We start from the raw sequence: 16322 nt of genomic DNA, 5'->3' as shown, positions 1-16322 counted from the left end.
ACTGTTTTTTGTCAGGAGGATTTGCATGTGCAGATCAGGGACAAAAAGGTTACTGTATTGTCATAGATCAGGGAAACAGAATAGGTAGACAGTTATTCTAGATAAACTGTGAAAAGGTGTAGAACTGTAGTACCACGTGATAAGAAGGGTTACGTAACAATTTACAGCTTAGCTAAGGCAACATGGGAAATCAGTGCACAAAAAATTCCCGAGACCCGCCCCTAACTGAAGACGCGAAATATATGCAATCACAGCGTGTCGATAATATTAAGTACTATACGAAATGGGTTGAAAAATACAAATTCGATGGTAATTTAGATAAACCTGCACTTGTTAAACTTGTCAGACAACTGAAAACAGACGTGAAAGGTCAGTTAAAAAAGCTGCGGCAATTAGGAGTCCCTCAGTCACATAGGTGGCTTGAGGAAGCAAATCGCAGAGAACAAAAGATTAAAAATTCAAAAGCAATGTTCTTAGACAAAGAAGATAATAACTTGGTAATAGCAATGGCCCCTCCTCCACCCCCTCCGCTTCCCTTACCAGAATATGAAGCGAGTGGACAAACCGATCCACCTCCGCTATACCCAGCTGTTCCTGCAAAATCACAACCATTTGTTAAGGATCCTATCGAGACTAGGTCTCAAACACGTAACTTGAAAGGGGAAACTGAATTATATGAGATGAATAAAAATTCACGAGCTATGAGTGAGGAAGAAATATGTCCACTCATAGAAGTACCGAATCCACAGGCAAGGCAGGCAGGACAGGATCCGACTCTTTTGGTTTATATACCATGGACACCGGAAGATATCCGGAAAGCCACAGAGGGAATTCCCCATCCGAAGGTTAATTTTAGAAAATTTTTAGAAGACTTACAGGGTATGAGATTAAGTTACCATTTGAATGGAGAAGAAGTAGAAAAAGTAGTTAGACAAATTGTAGGTCCAGACTGGCACATGATCAGCGGCAACTGGAATCCTCGTGGCACAGAACTCAGACCACTCCCACATAGTAATGCAGAATTGGATAACAGAGTGAAAGGTCTGACAGACCGAATCTCTGAAAAGTGGAAGCCTAGGGATGATTGGACTTGCATTAATCAGTGCATACAACAAGAAGGTGAAACTGTTGATAAATATTATGCTAGATTATTAGAGTGTTTTAATAACCATTGCGGAATGCAGATACCTGAAGATCAAACACATGATTCCCCATATGAGCAGCAGCTAAAGAACGCATTCCTAAAAGGTAGTATTACTCCCATTAGCAGCTTTAATACAAAGCACATGGTAGATCATCATACAGGTAGATTACAGTCATTACTTGAATATGCAAGACATGCCAAAAGGCATTTTAATAGCAAAAAGAAAAAGAAAGCACAAGTATTTGCAGTAGAAGATGGGTCAGAAGTCTTTGTAGTACAAGCTGGGAAAAAGGGTAAGAAAAATGCCTAGGGAAACAAGCAATCTGATAAGCGATCAGAAGATTTTGAGGAAAGAAAGAAAAGGGGTGAATGTTTTAAATGCGGGAAAAAAAGGACATTTGGCAAGGGATTGCACGCTAAATAAAAAAGTAACTACGGAAGATAAGGAAGGTGAGGAATGACTATATGATAGTCAAGAATCACTGAATGAGAACAAACAAGGCAAGACAAACACGAGTGTGGTAGCAAGGATAGAGGATGTGACAGAAGGGATAGAGGATGTACATGAATTCGTAGATGATGAAGAAAATGAAATTTTGGATTTAGCATTATTAAGCTTGGAGCTCTACTTAGCAGACACAAAACCGGAAGTTACGCTTCTGGTAGAAGGGAGGGAAGTCAAATTTTTGTGTGACTCAGGGGCTTCACGGACCCTGATACATACTTCCAAATTACCGGAAGATTCAGAATCACCAGATTACATACTAGTAAAAGCAGCTAATGGACAGCTGTATCGGGAGCTGCTCTCCCATGACATAGCAATAACTGACCCCGTTTCAGGAATGACCCAGAAAAGCAAAATTGTTGTCTCTGCAAAATTCCCAGTAAATCTCTTGGGCAGAGACTTAATGCAGGTATTTCGAATAGCTGTAGTCCCAACCATGCAGGGTATGGAAGCACAGCGACAAATGGATACTTTTGTAGTGCAACCGGAGGGTGAGACATATTATTGGTACAGCCAGGACTTGGTTACGACTGGAACAGGGGCAGTAACGGAAGAACTGATGAACGTAGTCATCAGTAAATCCCCCCTCCCTTGACACTGACAAACAGCATTTGTTACATTGTACTCTATACTACTGTAATAGACCAGGACCTGATAAAGAATATGAGCAAGAGTTGTTTCAAAACCATGCAAACAGGCTAGTATTATGAAATTTGTACTGGGACACAGAAGGAAACGGTGTAATAAGCTGTTCATTGCCCCAGGAATTTTTAGCACTTTACAAATCTAATCGATTGCCACATGTAAGCTTAACTAAAAATAGAAATTTGAAGTGGGCAGACTTAGGAGAAAAAGTCACGAGGTGGGAAAAACAGACAGAGTTAGAACTCTCTGAACAAGGAGTACAGAAACAGAAACTGAATTGGATAACACAGACACACCCAGCTGTGCACTCACAGGCCAGTGAGGATAGCTGAGTATTACTCTTACTGGAAGAAGAGGAAAAAGCCTTACGAGATATAACAGAGACTCGCTGGTCAACAGGGAAATCAAATGTAGGATTTATTCGTACAGCAGGACCAGTTACTATTACGCCAAAATCAGCATTTAGACCTCAGAAAAGACAGTATCCCTTAAGAAAGGATGCAGAGATAGGGATCAAACCTATAATAGCTGCCTTACTTAAGGAAGGAGTCTTAACAGAATCTCCCGATTCACCGTGTAATACACCCTTATTTCCTGTTAGGAAAGCAAACGGGGAATGGCGTATGGTCCAAGATCTACAAGCTGGAAATGACGCAGTTATACCCAGGGCACCAACGGTACTAGATCCACACACCTTATTAAATGATTTGAAACCTCAGCAGAAGTATTTTTCTGTGGTAGATATTAACAATGCATTTTTCTCGATACCGATACACCCAGACAGCCAACATCGGTTTGCATTTACATTTCAGGGGAAACGGTATACATATACGAGGCTACCACAGGGATATTGTGAAAGTCCAACGATATTTGCACAAGAAATGGCAAGTAACCTGGCGGGATTTATCCCACTGAAAGGTAGTCAGATTTTACTTTATGTAGACGACATTCTGCTGGCAGCCCCCACCCAGCAAGAATGCAGAGAGGATACCATAGCATTATTACAATTTTTAGCTACTCAAGGACACAAGGTAAACAAAAACAAACTACAACTTTGAAGAAAACAAGTTAAATACCTAGGATATGTAATATCCAAAGAAGGCAGAATTTTAGATGAAGACAGAAAAACAGCAATATTACAAGCACCTAGACCAACTACCAAGAAGGAAATGATGTCCTTCCTGGGAACTACTAACTTTTGTCAGAGTTGGATACCGAATTATGCTTTGGAATCTGCTCCACTGATTAACTTGATATTCAAAAAGCCGATGGCAGCACAGGATTTATTACAGTGGACACCAGAAGCACAAGCAGCTTTCTGCAGGCTAAAACAACTGATAGCATCTTTCTTAGTTTTAGGATTACCAAACTATCATAAGAGATTTTTTCAAACTGTAGATTGTAAGCAAGGTTGTATGACATCAGTGTTGACACAGCAGCATGGGGACAGACAACTCCCCATAGCTTACTATTCTTACAGTTAGACCCAGTGGCGCAATCCTTGCCCCACTGTGTACAAGCAGTAGTTGCAGTTGCAATGGCAGTGTAGGCTTCAGCCTCAGTAGTGTTGTTCCACCCTCTCACATTGAGAGTGCCTCATGCAGTCGCAATCATTTTACTGCAAGAAAAAGTGGCATATCTTTTGCCTGCTAGACATCTTTCCTGTATGACTATACTGTTGAGCCAACCTCATATGACAATTGAATGATGCACAACTTTGAATCTGTCAACTTTGCTCCCTACCCTTGCAGATGGCAAACCTTACTGCTGCCTCAGGAGATTGAACAAAAGACACTACCTAGACAAGACCTTACAGATGTTCCCTTGGATGATGCCGAGGTGACATACTATGTGGACGGCTTGTGCAGGAGGAGTCCTACAGGACAGAATCTAGTGGGGTATGCAGTAGTTTCTGATACCGAGATTTTAGAAGCAAAGTCTTTACCACACAACTTATCTGCACAAGCAGCAGAATTGATTGCCTTGACAAGGGCATGTACCTTAGCAGAAGGTAAGAAAGTGAATATTTTTACTGACAGCCAGTATGGTTTTTCTACTGTACATGTTTTTGCGCAGCAGTGGAAAAATAGAGGAATGATAACATCTACTTGTAAACCAATTAATCATGCGCAGTTTATTTTAGATTTACTAGACTCTATTCAGTTACCTAAAAAAGTAGCTATTTGCAAATACGTAGCTCATAACAAGCAACAGGATAGAATTTCAAAAGGTAATGCGAGGGCTGACACAGCTGCAAAACAGGCAGCTTCAGCTTCAGAAGTTTTTCTTTTGAGTGAGGAATTACAACCCTCTGAGATTTTAGATTTAGAAATGTTAAAAACAATGCAGACACTTACTACAAATGTAGAAAAACAAAAGTGGATAAAACGAGGAGCAATCCTTGAGAAGGGACTGTACATCTCCAAGGAAAAGAAACCAATTCTACCATCTAACTTGTTTAGATATGCAACTTTGTTGAGCCATGGGCAGAGCCATGTCTCAACAGGGGGGATGGTACAGTTAGTGAATCGAGTGTTCACGACGTATGGATTTACTAATTATACAAAACATTTTTGTGCAGCATGCCATGTTTGTAACAAGCATCATGCACAAGGGGCATTGAAGCCTAAACAAGGGAGTTTCCCTACACCACCATATCCATTTCATACTATTTGTATGGATTTTATAGAACTGAACAAATGTGAAAATAAAAAGTACTGTCTTGTCATTATAGATATGTTTTCTAAATGAGTGGAAGCTTTTCCAACTAAAAATCCAGATGCAGCTACTGTTGCAAAGGTCCTTGTTAAAGAAATTATACCCAGATTTGGCATACCGGAAAAGATTTATAGTGACAATGGCACACATTTTGTAAACCAAACAATACAACAACTTAGTCGTTATTTCAGGATATCATTGAAAAAACTGTGCGTATCACCCCCAATCTGCAGGATTAGTAGAGAGGCACAATGGGGTATTGAAGAATAAGCTTAGGAAATTGATTAGTGAGACACAAAAGAACTGGGTGCACTGTTTACCTCTAGCACTGTTGAGCATGAGAACTGTTCCAAATGCAAAGGGATTAACTCCTTTTGAAATTTTGTTTGAGAGGGCATATTATACACCTCAGTGGAAACCACTCATGTCTGCAGAGCAGGAGGCTGACAGTTCACTTGCAGGGTATATGAGGCGATTTTTGAATAACAAACTTTTGCAGTTAAATTCTGTTTCAGATAAAGAGCAACCAAACTCGGAAGCAGCAGTAGCCCCAGGCACCTGGGTCTGGGTGAAGATTGTGAAGAAAAAGAACTGGAGTTCTCCGAAGTGGGAAGGGCCTTACCAGGTACTGCTGTCGACACCCACTGCAGTCAAGATCACGGAGCGAGCATCCTGGATTCATTTGACACACTGTAAATTGGTTAAGATCTTTGAACTGGACAAAAACCTTGTTACTGTTGTACAACGAGAACAAAATGGCCAGGTATAGAGTGAATAGAGACATTGAGCAACCTCAGAAAACTTGCATGATCATTTTGATAGCTATGCTAATTACATTGTTCTTTTTGTTGTGGCCTTTCCTTTTTCCTGCCACAAGAGTTGAACTGATTAAACGTGATGAGCCAAACATAGACTGGCATCTGAACTTTAACACTTATCAGGCGATTACATGTGTGTATGCTGAGACTTTTAATGTTTCAAACTGCTGGGTCTGCACGGCCATACCAACAGCATATGGGGGATTATTAATGACTGCTATCCCCCTAGGGGTCGATGAGACCTGGAAAAATCTTTTTTTTGACACTGTAGCTATTAAAGCATATGATAAGGTAGCACAGTATTTGCCTGTGACACAAAAGGGAATTGTATGTTTTTACAAAAATGATACCATACAGGTGGGTTGGAGCAAGTGTAATGTGACCGTACAATATAAATGTTATACAAAAGCAAACAATTTAGGTGGATCTTGTAGTACAGATTATAACTCATTTCTTAAATCTATGCATAAAACTCTTGATCAGGTATAACATAATCCTGTACTTTTTAAACAGTTATCTGTGATAGATAGGAAAATGTTTCATGCAGGGCAGTCATTTCGTAACAAAGTAACCACTAAAGTAGAGGACTGTTATTTTGTGTGTGGTAAAAAAGCATATAAATGGTTACCTGAGAATTGGTCCGGCAGTTGTTTTTTGGGATACCTGGTCCCGGCCATACGACACACTGCAGTCTTGCCTCAGGGAAATATTCGAAATACCCGAGCTGTAACCAAAAAGACTGTTAAAAAACCTGATAATCCAGTGGGACAGATCAAGGCGGGCTGGAAAGACCATCATAGTGTGGGAACCAAACTTATGCACATGGACTTAAGTGATGCTGTCATATCGTGGGCAGGCATATTACCTGCATATGGCGCAGTTAAATCAATTTTGGAGCTGCAAAAACTGTCTAAACTTCTCGAAGTAATGAGTAATGCAACTTTTTCTGCTCTTGAACTGATAATTGATTAACTGAATGCAATGAGAACTGTAGTGCTCCAGAACTGAATGGCTCTTGACTTCACCCTAGCGGCGAGGGGTGGGACGTGCGCTTTAATCAAAGAAGAATGCTGTGCGTTTATCCCAGATCATCAGCACGAGATTAATGACCATCTTGAGGTAATTCAGCAAGTGTTGGCCATGACCAAACCAGGCCCAAACCCACTGATGGACTTTTTCCAGAATTTGTTTGGGGGGTGGGGTTCCATCCTAATGAACATTTTGATTGCCATTGGGGTGGGATTACTCCTAATAGGAGTTTGTGTTTGTTGTGGAATCCCCTGCATGAAGAAATTAATTAAAGAATTTATAGACATATCAGTTTCTGAGACTATGTGTCAGAGTACTGAATTTGAAGAGCTGCTAGAATGTGAAACACTTTCATAAAGTTTAAACTGAATGACTTTCTTAACAGCAAATCCTGATTGGAATAGGTTAAGAAAAGAAGCAAACCGTTTATTCTTTTTTGAAAATAGAATTAAAAAGTATTAATGGGGGGAAATGTTAGAAAAATATGTATTAATGTGTGTATGTTTAATGCAAATTAATAGTTAAAAGAATTAACACATTTTTCATTCTATTTTATATGCACTGTTTTTATACAAATTGAGTTTCATATGAGAACTGAAAAAGATGCTTTTTGAAACTGCAGTATGCTTTCTGAAACTTGCAAGATGCCCTCTGACCTAATAACTGCTAACACAGCAATATTCATGTTTATGCCTTGGAAATGTACTTGAGAAGCAGGTGCTTATCTGCTAGGTCAGGAACGAATGAATGAACAATGCGATATCCTGTAAATGTAATGATTCTAAACAATCAGCTCTGTTCGAAGTATGAGAACATGTACAGCTGCAGAAGCTTAGAGATAAAGTAGACAAAGGATTATTAGAGAAATGAACTGCTAGCTTTGTGCTTGAATTAGCCATAGTACCTTGAATGGTAACATAACATGTATCTAACCGGTGGTAACCAAGGCCATATTGTTTTCCTTAGGAAGTTTCTCACAAAAATTGATAAATCAGCAGAAATCCATGAGAATGGTGGTCAACAAGTGATGATGAAAAGACTTATAACTTGCTATGTCAGCTTGGTAGGCAATGTCTTATTAGAAAATGTATAAAAATGAAAGCATTTCCTGTTTCTAGTCAGACAAACTCTGTAATACACATTTTTGTCTCCTTGCTGCAAGATTAAAGTGCCTTAACCTAAACCTACCATGTTTTGATCATTTTTAAAGTATATTTTTCCTTTGACAACTTGTCATAAATGGCATACACTATATTGAACATCAAGGGGAAGTATGAGGATTTTCTCATATAAGTAAATGTGCATAACAAGTGATATAATTGCTTTAACTTGAATTGTGGTTTTGTAACCCATCTTGACCATACATAATACTTAAGCTGTTACCAATGTAACTAATGTTTTATACATGACATCAAACTGACAAAGTTGTTCAAGGGAAACAATTGAAGCCTGAACTAGGAATGTAACAATCACATTCTGAACAAATATTATTACATTGACAATAATCACTCAGTTTAACCTTTACTGATTATACAAAATAGAATGTTGTCATTTAAATCTAAAAACTTTCAGTACATGCCATAAAATGGCAATTTATGAATATGGAAAGGGAGCTTGTAATCATTAATCACAATAAGTGAATTTGTTGTTTTTTACCTATAATTTCACTCATTTTATAATAAAAAATGACAGATATGAAAATCCTTATGTGTAAGAAATGGGGGGAAGAGGGATGCGCTGATAATTAAATGCACTAACTTTCATCAATGATCACATAAAACAAACTTAATGCTTTAAGTAAGTTAACAACAAATAAAGTGATTACCTAAATGCTGGAGAACAATGAAATATAGCTTCTGATATATCCAGTAAAATACATTGTATTGTAAACATTAGGTATAAATATTATTACCATCTATTTATATTAAATAATAACATTTGAAAGACTTCATCAATAAGGGTGAATATGTTAAATAACTGTGTGCTATAATCTTTTACTGAGGTTTTATATATGATCCATCCTACTTTACTATGATTGAATTGCTTGTCATCTATCTTTCAAGTAAATATTAACTGCTTATACAATAAGTAGACATTTAAATTGCATTAGAATTCTGTCTAATCTACAATAGTACTGTATCTGTTCAAAATAATATAAATACTGCTTATTCCTATTACATATATTCTCCATATGATAAATCAATTTATGGAGCTCAGATGTTCTGGATTGTCAAGGTATGAGTGATAATCTGATGGACTTAGGTTCATCCATCAGATTAGGAATGATTTTCATTCCATGGCTAGTGCAGATCTTAGTTTTGTTAACATTTATTAATTTAAATTTATTTCACAAAAACATTTTTAGTATGCCTGACCAAAACATTACTTTATTTGTAAACACTCAAAGTTTAAAACTGATAATTTCCTTTAAAAGCTCAAACATATACTTTATAGTTATCAGAGGAATATGTTTAATAATCACAATAAAACAAAAAATACATAGTCTAAATAACCTAAGATGGATTTAACTTTATTATCTTTAAATACCAATGGCTAAACAATCCTAGCAAGAGACCAAATCTACTGAAATATTTAAAACTGAACAAAGCACAAATTGTCTTCCTTCAAGAAAATAATTTCAAAACGAATGACAATTACAAATGGAATCCTAAGGAATATATAATATTGGCGCAATACACTTATAAGACAAAGACCAAAGGGGTAACAATTTTATGGAAAACAAATGTGATTAACCCAGAAATCATTTATGTATGAAGATAAAGAAGGCCTTATGGCATTAGTAATAGTTAAATATAATAACAGAATATGGACCCTAGCCAATCTATACTGGTTCCCAGGCATTGGAACAGGAACTGTTAAAAAACACTTGGATTTCATTTCCAATAATTATAAAGGCAACTTAATGTTAGCAGGAGATTTTAACTGTATATCTGATATTTCTGAACTGCAAATAAAAGACCACTACATACATCTGCTGTATCAAAAGCTTTAAACAAGTGGGGAGAATCATTTCATCTAGTAGATACTTTCAATTTTAAAGAAGATTAATCTTTGCCATTTTCCTATCAAGATCATAGATTTGGTACCCAATCTGGAATAGATAAAATATTTGCTGCCCATGACTTACACTGCAAAATCATTAATTTCTCAATCACTCCCTGCCCCTTTTCAGACCACAATTCATTAATACTAAAAATTCAAAATGGGTACAAACCATTAATCTTTAACTCCAGAATTCCATCATATATAACTAAAATTAAAGAGTTCAAACCCTGGTTATTATCTAAATTACAGTTCTTATGCCACAGAGATAAATAAAATAATGATATGGGACTCATTAAAAACTTACATATATGGTAAAACCTTAACTCGGTATAAAAAAATCAGAGAATGGGATTCTGAATTAGGTCTACAATCCAAACTTTTGTCAGTAAAAGCTGAAAAAAATCAAAATCATTTGGAGATGAAAAAGAAAGTAGAAGTATTAAACAATAAATACAATGAAATTCTAACACATAAAACTAGTTTAGCTTTAGAAAAACTAAAAATTAATACCTTGGACACTTCTCCCAAATATCTACATAATTTATCCACAAGAATCAAAATACAATCAAAAGCTAATAACATTAAAAGTATTTTAAATAAAAAGAAAGGGAAAAATGTCTTGAATATAGGTGACATTCTTGATGCCTATATAAATCACTATATGGAACATTTCAAAAAAAGAAAGAAAATACCAGAGAAATTAAAACTAGATCTGCAAGCACCATTATCCTACAAAGAATTACAGATACAATAAAAGAGGGTAAAAAATAATAAAGCTCCAGGTATAGATGGCATAATTATGGAAATATATACATTTTCCTTCAAAGATACTGTCCTTCTTCCATAAATCTCTATTCAGTCACAAGCTTTAATACCACCCTCATGGAGATATTCCTTAACCACACCCATGCTAAAGGAAAACAAATCCCCAAATGTCTGTACCTGATATAGACCTATATCATTATTAAATAATGACTATAAGATATTTATGACAATATTAACTAACAGAATGAAAATACCACTATCCAAAACAATAAATAATGATCAAACTGGATTTATATTTCTGGGACACACACATGACAGTATTAAGATTATGTTAATAAAGAAAATAAAGAAATACTCATAATTGGCTTAGATATAAATAAAGCCTTTGATTCCCTAAATGGGGACTATTTATTCAAAATCCTAATGCCATTTGAATTTCCTGCATCCTTTCTTCATCTCCTAAAGAATATATATACAAATAATTTAGCGTATGTCCAGTTAGGTCCATTTACCTCTGAATCTATACATATGACAAAAGGCACTAAACAAGGATGTCCCATGTCACTGATTCTATTTGCTTTGGCTATTGAAATATTGGCAGATTCAATTTGCAACAATATAAAAATCAAAGGAATAGATGTTTATGAACAATACAATTAAAAAATAATGCTATTTGCTGATGACATATTACTAACATTATCTAATACAAAAGAGACATTAGAAGACTTAGATATATTAATTGACAAATTTCACATGACTTCAGGACTCCATTTCAATAAATCAAAATGTTTATTTTTAAATAAAAAAAAGAACTGCAGACTAAGGAGGATCACATCATAGGGAAACATGACTCTACCTTTAAATATGTAGGAATTGAGTTATGCAAGGATAATAATGAATTAGTCTAAAAAACTACAGTAATATCAATGCAATTAAAATCTCTGTGGAAAAATGGAACAAAATAATATTAACATTTGAAGATATACTACGGTTAATAAAAATGGTTTTACTGCCCAAGATCCTATATATAGCCTTGGAAATACAACTGTTATCAGAAAGGAATATACTTAAAGAAATAAATCCATGCCTAATACATTTTTTATGGTTTCCCAAAAGAAACAGAATAGCTTTAATACATCATATCAGACAATGGAAAGAGGGAGGATTAAACTTTCCTGATATAGAAACATATATAAAATCATCATTATCCAAAACAATCTCAGATTGGATAAGTCCAAATTACTCTGCAAATTGGAAAGAATTAATAACTGTAATATCAACAAATACATTTGATTTATAAAAACATTTTCAAATAACAGATAAAAACAAATTTGCCATGGCACATATTATGTATTAGTTTGCAATATAACATAACTAAACCCACTAAAACTCATATGATTAATTATTACATTGACTCATTTAGGAAAATTATTAATGCAAATATAGATTTAAAAATCTGGTTAGATCTTTTAACACCATTTATAGTCACAAAGAACTTTCCACATAAAATATATAAAGAAATTATTAATTTCTGGGAACAGAAAGGATTTCTTTGTTGGCTCCAATATATCAAAGAACTAAAAGTTTTAGATAGGCAAGTAATAAAAACAACATACAAAATTCTACAACAGGACTGGCTAACTTTATAGAGTTGTTGTTTGTCTTTTTGGCTTTTCCCGGTTAGGGGTCAGCACAGTGGAACTCCGGTCCGCTAATGATTGGCAGCAGATTTTTATGGTGCCGAGTTGCCAGCCTGATGCCCAACCTTCAGCGAAGGCACGCCCATTTGCGCATGTCTTTCAAATGCCATTCGACCATGGGGAGGACATGCAGACTCCACACAGAAGGCACTACAGCCAAGAATTGAACAGGAGAACATCTTGCTGTGAGGCAGCAATGCTACCACTGCACCACTGCGACTTCTGGCTAACTTTACAGAATATTGTTTCATGTTCACAAGATTTAAGTATAATAATTAACAATTCTTCATTTAAAGAAATGCCAAATTTACGAAATACATATATGAAATCATATATAATGACTTTGACATGCGAAACAGCATTTCAAAATTTTACAAAATATCGATAAACTATAAAATAACACCCAAAACCTCATAGTGGAAATATATAATCAAAGGACACTCGATACAGTTAACTGAAGCTATTAAAACAAATATCTTATTATCGATAAAATATACATCCTTAACACAATACTGGAAAGTTTTTTAATTGGAAATGCTTGCACGGAGCATTCTTAACCTCAGACAGAATCAATAAAAATAGTTCTTTCTTAAAAGGAATATGTTGGAGATGTGTGTAAATGCACAATGCAGACTGGAACCACATTTTCTTTGATTGTGTTAAAATTAAGCCATTTTGGAATGGTATTAATAACTTTCTACAAGCTTTATTTAATAAATCATTTTATTTAACTAAAGCTCTTGTATTATTAATTGTGAACGGAGGCCCTCATTTGAATAGGTCAAATATGTATCTATTATGGACTATACTTGCAATTTCAAGGAAGTGTATAACAAGAAGATGGAATACAAACACAATACCAACTTTGGAAAACTTCTACAGCCTACTGAAGACCACAGCAATATTGGTAATTAAAATTAAAGAACTAAGAATTTATCCAAAGCCATTTATCAACAGCCCTTGGGGAAAAGTCTTATTGTTGATTGACACTGTACAATAATTAATCAGATACTCTGATAATGGATTGGACATACTTATAAAGTAACTGTATACATTAAGATAAGGATCTGGAGCATTTCTCCCCGGGCCTCCGCTGAAAACAGGCTCTGTGGAACCTAGTCGGACTTTCCCAGTCAACAAATGTTAAATAAAAAAAAAAATAAAATAAAAGATCTGTTATAGTGTCAGACTAATGTAAATAGTGTACATAGTTATTTAAGATGTTATGTATAAATACTATGGAATTCATTCAAATGTATTTGAAAAATAAAAAAAACTTTTTGAGGAAAAAAAGAAGTACTAACCAGGTGTCAGAAATAATGAGGGAGAAGGCTGTATAAAAAGGGCTAAGACAGTCTAACGTCTTAGTGTAACCAGATTTGGAGAAGAGAAACCAAAGACCAGAGCAGTTGCTTTAGCAAATAGACGTGTTTCTTCAGGAATGATTGCCAGAGAGCAACCTGGTACTTATTTACCTGAGTAATCTAAAGGAAGTAGCTTTGATGTCATAGACTTTGAGCTCCACACTTAATTCTTTCAAAGGTACTCCTCTTTTGTTTTGGTAAAGGACACATTAGTTAATTTTCTTGGAAGATCCAGCCTTTATGTGGTTGCATGTAAATAAAAAAAAGGCTTTTATATAAACAGACCTTGGTCTCAGCTGTATTATTTTCCACAATGTTGATATATATGTAAATATATATATATATATATATATATATATATATATATATATATTCACTTTATATCCTCTAAATACTGAAATATCAAATTCAGTATTTCGAAACTATAAAGTCGAATTTTTGAAACTATGAAAACTCAGAACCGTGGAATTCAAAATCTTGCACAAGGGAGATTTTGAATTTCGTGCTTCTATTGCACACACACACACAAACACACACACCATCCTCCCCACACACAAGCTCTCTACTACATATAAGCAGGGGCAAATCCCCCCCTGTACCCCCCTACTTAAATATTCTCACTCCGAGGTTGCACTACACACAAACATGCACAAAATGCCACCACACAAGCTACATTCTCCTCGCACACACACACATCACAGCAAAAAAACACACTGACACACACCACAGCCCCTACCCAAAACCCTTAACACACACACACACACACTTACCTGAATCCATAACCGCCGGTATTCGAGGTTTTGAATTTCGCGCTTCTGAGCTTTTGCTGTTCTCAGGATTCCACTTTATGGGCTCGAAATACCGAATTTCAATATATTTTGAGCTTCTAAAGCTAATCTATATATATATATATATATATATATATATATACACACACACACACACACACACACACACACACACACACACACACACACACACACACACACACACACACACACACACACACACACACACTGGATATAAAAAGTACACACACCCCTGTTAAAATGCCAGGTTTGTATGATATAAAAAATGAGACCACAATAAATAATTTCAAAACTTTTCCCATAGTGTGACCTATAGCCCGTGCAATTCAATTGAAAAACAAACAAATCTGTTAGGGGAAAATATAAAAAATAAAAAATGTACAATAAGCTGGTTGCATAAGTGTACACATCCTTAAACTTATACTTTGTTGAAGCACCTTTTGATTTAATTACAGCATTCAGTCTTCTTGGGTAGAAGTATATCAGCATGGCACATCTTGACTTGGCAATATTTGCCCACTCTTCCTAGCAAAAGTGCTGCAAATCTGTCAGATTGCGAGGGCGTCTCTTGTGCACAGCCCTTTTCATGTCACCCCACAGATTTTCTATTGGATTTAGGTCTGGGCTCTGGCTGGGCCATTCCAAAACTTTAATTTTCTTCTGTTGAAGCAATTCTTTTGTTGATTTGGATGTATGCTTGGGGTCACTGTCATTTTGAAAGGTAAAATTCCTCTTCATCTTCAGCTTTCTAGCAGATGCCTGAAAGTTTTGAGCCAAAAGTGACTGGTATTTGGAACTGTTCATAATTCCCTCCAACTTGACTAAAGCCCCAGTTTCAGCTAAGGAAAAGCAACCCCAAAGCATGATACTGCTACCACCATGCTTCACAGTGGGAATGGTGTTCTTTTGGTGATGCAAAGTGTTGTTTTTGCGCCAACTGTACCTTTTGGAAATTGTAGCCAAAAAGTTCAACCTTGGTCACATTTTCCCACATGCTTTTTGGAGACTTGATGCATTGTTTTGCAAATTTTATCTGGGCCTGGATATGTTTCTGTGTACGAAAAGGCTTCTGTCTTGCAACCCTACCCCATAGTCCAGACATATGGAGAATATGGGAGATTGTTGTCACATGTAGTACACAACCAGTACTTGCCAGAAATTCTTGCAGCTCCTTCAATGTTGCTGTAGGTCTCTTGGCAGCCACCCTAGCCAGTTTTCATCTTGTCTTTTGATCAATTTTGGAGGTATGTCCAATTCTTTGCAATGTCACTGTTGTCCCATATTTTCTCCACTTTTTGATGACTGTCTTCACTGTGTTCCATGGTATAGCCAATGCTGTCGAAATCTTTTGTACACTTCTCCTGACTGATACCTTCCAGCAATGAAATCGCTTTGATGCTTTGTAAGCTCTCTGCGAGCCATGGGTTTTGCTGTAGCAGACAACTGAATAAATGTCAGGAAAATCCTACTAGGACAGCTGAACTTTATTCGGGGTTAGTCAGAGTCTCTTTAATTGATGGCAGGTGTGTACCCACGAAGAATGAATGTTGTAATTAAATCAAAAGGTGCTTCAACAAAGTATTAATTTAAGGGTGTGTACACATACAACAGTAAATGGTAAGTTTTTTTTTTATTTTTTATATTTTTCCCCCAAAAGATTTGTCTGTTTTTCAATTGAATTGTGCAGGTTATAGGTCGCATTAAAGGTGGCAAAAGTTTTGAAATGATTTATTGTGGTCTCATTTTTTTATATCACAAA

Source organism: Protopterus annectens, chromosome 3.part0, assembly GCF_019279795.1.
Source record: "Protopterus annectens isolate FY-2018-M chromosome 3.part0, PAN1.0, whole genome shotgun sequence".
NCBI classification, from domain to species: domain Eukaryota; kingdom Metazoa; phylum Chordata; order Ceratodontiformes; family Protopteridae; genus Protopterus; species Protopterus annectens.
This window is presented reverse-complemented; position numbering follows the sequence as displayed.